Below are 9,921 nucleotides of genomic sequence, written 5' to 3'. Positions count from 1 at the left end.
CATACTTTACAGATTTCACTTTGTTTTTTGTATTTAACATTTCAGTAATATTTGAGTAATATTGTAAATATCTTGTTGATTAGGCATTCTTTATTTGTTTAAATAATTCATTCAGGCTATATGTAAAAATACGTGAATAGCATACATCACAATGCTACCGTGTGATATGTGCTCAACTCACTTAAGCTAAAACTAAGTTAGACTCACCTTTTGACTCTTTTGTTTTCCTTTCAATTAATTTTACATTTTGAAGTTTTATAACATAACACATTGCACTTGCTGTAAATGTAGTTTGTGTTCAATGGCTTCCATAAGGGTCTGGCATTGTAATACTGAAGGCTATCTCTCTACACGTGTTAGGTAATCAATTCTCAGAGGATGTTCCTGAGTTACCTCTTCGAATGGCGTCACAAGCAGACCCACTGGTGTGCTGAACTGATCCACACTGTTAACTCCAAAGCATAAAAACTAATTCAAGGTAAGACACAGAGCCGGAAAATAACTCATGTACATTTGTTTTTACTTTAAGCGACACACAAACGTATCACATGGTAGCGTCATGACGTATGCAATTCACTTATTTCTATATATAACCATAATTAATTATTTAAATGAACACAAATGCTTAATCAAACAATATATTTACAATATTACTCAAATACCACTGAAATATTAAATACACAATACTCCTCTCTGCTTAACTATACACTAATTCAATATACAAACATTTGTAGAATGCATCTCAACTATATACAAGGTATGCTATACAGACTATACTAACTATACAGACATCCAGAGCATGGTAAATTTTAAGTTGTCCCATTTAGGTCTAACAATTTAATTGCTGTGAATGATTCTTACTCTTATGGGATAACATATTTCCTGACAGGGTGAGGAGTCACTCTGCTTGGCAGGAGAGACTTGTGACTGTGAAACTGTCCCATGGTGGTTGCAGGAATTGACTCTGGGACTGCAGGAAGTAGTTCCAATAACAGTAGTCACCTTTCTTCTCATTTTTGAAAGCCACCTTACATTGCTTTGTCCATTGCCATGTCTTCCTGATCCGTAGTAATAAGTTTGAGGGTGAAACATTGTAACCAGGTTTGGCAGGAACCTGTTATAGTTATTGACAAATCCTAAAAAGGACAGCAACTGTGACATGTGTTTTAGGCTAGGAGCATGCAGCACTGCTTGATTTTTTGCAGCGCACTTGTATAATCCTCGTGCGACCACATTAAGTTCAAAGTTCACTCATTATCAAAGCATGTATACTACATACAACCTTACAATCGATCTCCTTACAGAACAAAGAAAACACAACAGAAGCCCTTAAAACAGACCGCCAAATACCAAATGTACAGAAAAAAATAAATCATGCAAACAATAAAAGTAGACAAATAACGTCCAAAACTAAAGTTCATGAATTGAGTTCACAGCCATGGAGCCAGTCATCACTGCAACCAACCCAGGGGCCTGTTAGTTGCAGGCCACAGCTTCAGTTAAGTGCAGAAATGAGTAAACCTCGTGGAGCAGTGAGCTGAACACTGGCCTGACCCTTTCCTCTGACCCTGACACCCTCACCTTTTCAATCTGGCCTGGTGCTTAACTTGGTCAAATCTCGGGTCATTCTTCACCATGGACTAGTGCTCTGCCGCTGTGATAACTTCACAGGCCCACTGCTTGGTTGAAAGCTTTCATACGTTCTGCATCTTGTTCTGAGCCCATAATCCTCTTACCTTTTTAATAAGTCTTGAGATTTTGGGGACATTCCTTGTTGTCCTTACCAGCAACAATGATGTCATCAAGGTAGCATTGAGTGCTTGGACAGCCTTGGAGCACCTGGTCCATAGTTTTCGGCCAGAGTCCAGGTGCAGATGTTACTCTAAAAATAAGCCCATTATAGTGATAAAGCCCTCTGTGAGTGCTTAAGTTGAGGAATACTTTAGAATCTTTTTCCACCTTCATCTGTCGTAAGCCTCAGCTTCTAAATCCACTTTGCTAAAGTGCTTCTGTCTACAAAGTTTTGCGAAGAAGCCCTTTATCCTGGACAGAGGATATGGATCTACTTTCAGTACTGGGTTGATGGTGACCTTAAAATCAGCATAGATGCATTCTTCTTGGCTACTGGGACCATGGGAAGCTTGGAAAGCATTCCTTCAGCCTCCTTACGATCTTCCTTACTGGCTAGTTTATCATGGAGGGTCTAAGGAACCAAATAGGCTTTGTAAAATTTGGGTGTGGCATTTTCATTTAACACTGTTTTCCTTGATATATTTTAAGTTTTCCAGTGCCATACCTGAGCACTGCTGTGGCATCATTCAGTATCTTTCTTAATTCATTTTCAGTTGACTCTACTGCAGGGGATGTGGCATACAAATAGTGGATGGATCTTCAATCAAATTGTAGTTGTCTCAGCCAATCACTGCCCCCCAATGCTGGGCTTTTTATTTTTGCCACATACAAGCCCAATGTTGTTGTATCCCACAGCAGTTATCTTTATTCTAGTACAAGTTCTTAGCTTGTTTTCTACAGGCTTCAGTTCAGAATCTTTGAAATGCCATTCAAACTCAATTTGTAGAATGACTGAAAAAGCCAAGCTGGTGTCCAATTCTATTTTAATTAATTTGCCATTACTCCTGTTGTAAACCATATTGCTTGTTTCATGTTAGCTTTGATGTTATAAATCTCAAGGCTACCCATTCCTGTGTCACTCTCATCATCAGATTGTTTATCAATAGTATGCAGATTGGTGCTCTTTCTGAAATTGCAAATTGACTTTTTATCTTTTTCTCTTTCCTGTGCAGTCCATGATTTTTGTCTGCCCAGCATTCTCTCAGTAGGTGTCTTACTTTGTTACATTTTCTGTAAGTTTCACTTTTAAACCTGTATTGGTCTGTTGTATGTAAACCCTCATCACAATGTTTAGATGTTACCATTCTGTTCATGTTCACTTTCTTTCCTAACTGCAACTCAATTTTGTCTCTGCTGTTTCCATTGATACAGCAACTTCAACTGTTCTTTTAAATGTAAGTTGTGCTTCAATTAGGAGTCATTTTTGAATGCTTTCTTGTGAGATTCCACAAACCATATGGTCTCTCAGTGTATCGTTAAGCCCATCACTGAACTGACAATGCTCAGAGAACTTTTTCAATTCAGCCACATACATGGAAATGGACTTGCTTTTTATTCTGTTTCTGAATCTTAAAGCATCCTTTCATCAACAATGGCATTAGTTCTAAGTGTTCCTGCATTACTTTCATGGTATCAGCAAAGCTCATTTCAGCTGGTTTGGTTGGAGCAGTTAAACTTCTGAGCAAACTGCATGCCTTTATATCAAATGCACTCAGCAAAACTGGTACTTACTTCTCACTGGTCATTTCATTTGTTTGAAAATAACGCTCAATCCAGTTACGTCTTGTGCATTTGAATTTGTCTGCCTTTCCAATTTAGTCAGGTATTACTGCTTTTGTTTACTTATGACTATTATCACCTGGTACTTATTGCTTATGAACCTATGAATTTGACCATTTTCTGCCATTTTTAAAACTTGACCGTATCCATACCTTCCGGAGAATACATACTGAGCTGCTTTTTTTAAAACTCAACTGTTTCTTGATGTGCCTTTTAAAAAAACTCTAACGTCTTGCTGCAGTTCAACAAATAGGTATTCGACTCAGGTTCATTTTAAAAATACCTCAGCGCCATTGTTATGTTTTATAACTCCAAATCTTAAAAACTAATTGAAAGGAAAACACGGAGCCAGGATATAAACTACGTACCAAGATGAGAACATCTGTAGGTGCTGGAAATCCAAGCAAAACACACAAAATGCTGGAGGAACCCAGCAGGCCAGGTAGCACCTATGGAAAAGAGTAAGTAGGACTGATGAATGATCTCCGCCCAAAACCTTGACTGTACTCTTTTCCATAGATGCTGCCTGGCCTGCTGAGTCCCTCCAGCATTTTGTGTGTACTGATTGACTAAATTGTGTACGATCATTTTTACTTTAAGCACGACATGAACACATGATGTGGTACTATTAAGGCTTACAGTATACAATTCACTTATTTTTACATATAATCCATAATAAATTATATAAACAAACAAGAATGCTTAATCAAACAATATATTCACAATATTACTCAAATGCTACTGAAATACACAATATTCACTGGTCTCTAGCTCTGCTACTAGACTATCAAGGTGACTCCAAGGTGCTCTGTCCCTTTCTCTCCCAGATTTATTTTCTCCTCTGTGCAAACAATATTGCCAACTGTAAGTGAGGCCTAGAATAATACAGCATTGAAACACATCCTTTGGCCCATTAAATTTGTACTGGTCTTCAAACATCCACTTACACAAATCTTATACTAATTGCATTTTATTTTCTCCACATTCCTCCACCCCCTCACAAATTTTACCATCCACCTTAAAACCAGGAACTTTAAAAACAGTGGCCAGCTTACCCCTTAACTCGCATGTCTTGGGATTGAGGGAGGAATCCTGAACAGCCAAAGGATACCAAAGGATACTGGGAGAACATGCAATCACAATACACACAGGCCCAGAGGTCATGATTGACCCGGGCTTATTGGAGCTGTGAGACAATACTTCAACTAGTGTCACTGTGCATATCCTCTGGAATTTAGCAGATCATTTTCTGTTAATGGGCTTTTAACTAATTTCATTTTTTTTTGTGAACTGTAGCACTATATTCAATGTATGTTTAGTGTACTAGATATGGGTGAAATAAAATTTCTACACAATAGTCAATACATTATTTTACACTCTAATCGGGTACAAGTCACTCACCTGTTTAGCAATTCCTTGAAATTAATATCATTCTTTGCTGCTCCCTAACTGCATCATATCCACCTACTACTGATCTCTCTCCTGCCTTGTCGTCTGTCACTCTCTAAGATTTCTATGTATCTCCCTTTGAAGTCTCCTGATCATCCTTGATTTTCACTATTCGCTTTCAGCTGTGGTCAGATTCTCAAATCCCTGCTAGTTCCTTCTGATCCGTTAACAAGCTCCTTATAACTATCTTACTAGTCGAGCCCTGATCAATTGTCCCAAATCTCTTTATGTGGTTTGTTTTTAGTGGAAGTTTTGTGATGTTAAACACATAATAGTAATGGAAATTGTTATTGTTAATTTAAATTGACACAATAATGATTTGAAATGTATCATGAGTTTATGTCAGTGTAATTTGCACCAATAAAGTACTATGATAGTTAAATTTAATTATATTTGTTGTCAAGAAGTATAAGCTAATAAAATAAGCTCTTACTGGAAACTATTATCAGAATTGTTCACTCTTGAATAGAACTGAAATCTATAAACTGATGTGATAAATAATGTAAGTGCGATGCTTTATCTATCCCAGTTAAATCTGCAATCCTCGGTGTTGCACATCATAGTGATCTCCAATATAATGGTCGATGTTGCCAATATAATTGCATAATTGCTCATTAAATGGTTAGTGTACTCAATTACACACACTTCATGTTACGCACCTGTGAGGCCACGAGTGCAACAGGTGTTGCAGCTGAGTCCAGCTCTCACCCACTATTTCTCCATAGGGGACTATTCTTTCAATGAGTTTCTGCCAATGGGAGATTCTCCACAGTTGAGATTACATTCATACTTCTGCAGGCAATTTATTTTGCCTACAGGATTTCTGGCTGTGGTGATTAGATTTTTAAATGTGAAGGTTCCCTACAATTCTACAACTCCCTTAAGGAAGACAGTCAAGGTAAAAGGTAGGTTCAATGATAAGATCTTGGAACTTGTTTCAATATTTCTCATCAGAGTGAAAATGAAAGCACAAAAAAACTAACATCCAAAGTTGGTCACACCAAATTTTGTTTCAGGAAGTTCTGCAGTAGAGCAAAAAATGGCACTGCTGCATCACAGCTCCATCAACCCAGGTTATTTCCTCCTGTATCTCTAAAGCATGTAAATTGGTAGGTTAATTGGCCAATCTGATTGTCACCAGTTGATTGACACCAGTGAGTAGGTGAGTGATTGAATCTGAAGGGATGTGATGGGAATAAGGGGAGAACATAACGCATTAGTGTAAGTGAGTGGTCAACTTGTTTCAATGCCCTATTTTCTATTCAGCAATACAATCCATGTTAGATAAATTACCATGGATACAACATAAATCCCAAAAGTTCATGCTGACCATTCTTAATATATTCACTAGTTGTGAATTATAATATGAAAGAGTTATTAAAATCTTGATGTTGAATTGTTTTCTTTTCCTCAGAGTAGGAAGTTGATGGGAGAAGTATTAATTTTCAAAGATTTTTCAAATATTTCACTTTGGTTAATTTCTCTTTGATTTCCAAAGATTTATGATTGTAGAAAAATATAGTAAGTTAAGTTGGTGCTACCAAGCATGTGCGACAGCTGGTAGTTAATAGGCTAAGAGATCTGATTTAAAAACATCACTAAAAATACCTTTTTTGAGGTAAATTGTGTTAAATTATTGGCGCAAACAGTGAAGGTGCGAACGACTGCGTGGCAAGTTCGGGAGTTCGGGGGTTGAGCCGAGATGGTGTGTTGCAGAATTGCTGCAGATGGAGTTCTGATCCGCATACAGCTGGCCCTGGAGTGAGGTTGCATCACTCTGGGCACCGAAAGGAGAAGGCGGGGCCTGGGAGTGAGGATGGATCATTCTGGGCCTGAAATGAGAAGTCGGGGCCTGGGCAGAGGAACTTCGGTGCTGGTACAACTGTCCCGGGTGTGAAGTTGGATCACTCTGGGCCCAAAAGGAGAGATCATGGCCCAGGTGTGAGGTTGAATCACTCTGAATGTTGAGCTGATTTGAACAGCTTGAGAGAAGCTTGGCCTTGGGCTCGGAGCGAGACATTGGTTGGTGTGGTCTGGGCCTGGGGCCTTTCCCTGCAGCTGGGTACTAGTGTGAGTACGAAACACTGTTTAGACAATTTAAATGCCAGCCCAGATCAGAGGAAAGCTGATTTTGCTCGCTTTCCATGATCTTCACTTCTCTCCCCAGGGTGCAGAGCCTCTCGCTGTTCTGTTGTTGGGTCAATTTAAACGTTGGCACAGATAGACTGAAAAGACAGGCTGTCAGTTGGGACGAAAGCCAATTACGCCCGTTCTTTGCAATGGTAATTTCCATGGCACTGAGGCTATGAAGACTGCCTGGCTGCTGATAGTGAGGCTTTGGTCCTACTCCGGGGTCCAGAATAGAAGACTCAGTTTTGGTTCAGAATGCTGGTGGTGTTGTTCACTTCAATTGTTTGCATGATTCTTTCTCTTTTTTCTTTCTCTTGTGTATCGAGTGTTGGTCTTTAATGTTTTTTTTTAATTGGGTTCTTTTAGGTTTCTTGCTTTGACTATCTGTGATCAAGCAAATTGCAAGATTGTATATTCTTTGATAATAAATGAATCTTGAAATTTCAATTTTGATTTTAGAAAGTCACATAATGCATCATAAAACTGCTCCAACCACAAATTATATCCTCCTCTGCCTTAATTACCTATGGGAGCACCTCAAAGAAACACATCAGGAGTGCTAGAAACATAACTTAGCTTTGGAGTAATAAAATAATTCATTGCTGCTTAGCTTCTTTAAGCTGATTCAATGCTAACCTGACAGGGCAGGGAGCACACTTGTTTCTTCTCCAAAGTTTTCTTTGGAGCATCTCATCAATTTTTCTTACCTACCCAGCACAACTTTGCGCACATTCTGAATAATTGTGACATCATTCAAACTGCTTTTTAGTCAGGCCCTCATGTGAGTATTTGATTATATCCAGCAGCTACTCCTGTTAATATTGAATGCTTCGACCAGACCAGCAAAGCTATGGTCTGTTGATCAGCTCTTCTTGTGTTCTGCCAAGAATAGGTAACACTGTGATAGATATTAACAGGGCATGTAATTCAGCAGCAAAATTGTGGAGCTCAGTAAGATGGATGGCTGCTAACACAGGGGAATAGCTTGATATGCATCCACCAGCTTTGTCTCATTGTGTTTGTCAGAATTACTTTTCTGGAAGCATGCAAATGTTTCCAACTGTTTTGCATTCTGCATGGAACTCCATTCCAAATATTTCTTCTCATGACCATCAATCTCATTAAAATGAGAAATTTCATCAACTAGATTATTACCAAATGCCTGCCACAAATTAAATTTTCTCCCTCTTCATTGTTGTGGAAATCCATCAATTCCAAGTTTAAAAACTATTTCTTGAAGAAAATATGTTTTCTCATAACTTAAGTAAAAAAAATCTGGACCTATCCATTTTAAAATTCTGTGGAGTAGTAAAATGACAGCTATCCTTTCTAAATATATGAGATGATAATGTCGGAGGGAGATTTCCCTCCAACTATAGTGATCAGTTATGATACTTCCTTTTTACTTAAATGGATAAGGAAATAGTAAGAGGGTTAAATTTTCCCTCCATAACTTTTTTTGTTTTCTGTGGTCTTGTTCTAATATAAAATATATCATGCAGCATTCAAGTTTCTCTCTGTCTCCAGTAATGATCAGCTGTTCTCAAGTGTGGCATGACATTTTTGACTTTGATGTCAATATTGAAATGGAATCAAACAATATATTCCATTGCTCACCTCAAAAAGTACCAGAGGTTACCTGATAGTTACCACACAGCAAGCTGGTAGCAGAATTCCTTCTAATGTAGGCATCTTGCTGCAATCTTTTGTCAGAAAGAGGCTTAGGTCCTACACCACCAGTTTCAAGAACAGTTATTCCCTTCAACCATCAGACATCAGAACCATCTTAGATAATTTCACTCACCAGCACTGAACTGATTCCACAACTGATGGATTAATTTCAAGGACTTATAACTCATGTTCTCAGTATTACTTTTATTATTATTTTTGCATTTGCAGTTTGAATTCTTTTGCACATTGGTTGTTGTCAGTTGTTGTGTGCAGTTTTTCATTGATAGTATTGTATTTGTTCTATTGAGAATGCCTGCAAGAAAATGATGACATATACATATTTTGGTAATAAATTTACTTTATACCTTGATTTAGAATAGATATCAACCAAGAATGTGAAGTGATCTTAACCAAACTTATATAACTTTAAATCTCCATCCTATTTCCACTCTAATCTTTCTGAAAGGGATTTTAGATACTGAAGTGATGGAATCATCCTCTTCTTTTAAGCAGTCCCTAGTTGAGCTAGGTGGCACAGCAGGCAGCACATTCGGAAGAATGGTCTTCCCCAGGGATGTGTGCTCACTCCGCTGCTGTACGACATCTACACAGATGACCAACCTGTAGATGATGTCACACGCTGATGACTTATGCATCACTGCCCAAATCACAGATTTTAACACTGTGGAGAAAACGCTTTCTGTGGCCTGGGAGGAACTAACATCCTACAATGAAGAAAACCACCTCCATGCAAACCTGTCAAAGATGCAAGTTTGTGCATTCCACCTCAGGAACCGTAAAGACAAACGACAGCTTAACGTAACCTGGTGTGGAGTGACACTGACACATTGCAAGCACACTATCTATTTAGGAGTCACCCCTGACAGATGCCTCACTTTCAAGAACCATATCATAAGACAAAGGCAAAAGTGAGCGCATGAAACAACATCCTGAATAAGCTCACTAACACAAAATAGGGAGCAGGCTCGAAAACATTGCGAGCCTGTGGACTTGCTCTTTGCTATTCCACTGCCGAATATGCCTGTCCTGCATGGGAAAGATCTACTCATGCTAAGAAGATGGATGCTATTCTGAATGCAAGCTGCCGACTTGTCACAGGTTGTTTAAAACCAACAAACAACAACAGCCTATATATCCTGGCAGGTATCGCTCCCCCAGTATAAGAAGAACGGGAGCCAGCAAGAAAGAACGTCTCAGTCAAACATCAGATGAGAGGCACCCTCTGCATGGTCACACACC

The sequence above is a fragment of the Hypanus sabinus genome, chromosome 3 (assembly GCF_030144855.1).
Source record: "Hypanus sabinus isolate sHypSab1 chromosome 3, sHypSab1.hap1, whole genome shotgun sequence".
Classification (NCBI taxonomy): domain Eukaryota; kingdom Metazoa; phylum Chordata; class Chondrichthyes; order Myliobatiformes; family Dasyatidae; genus Hypanus; species Hypanus sabinus.
Note: the sequence above shows the minus strand (reverse complement) of the source record.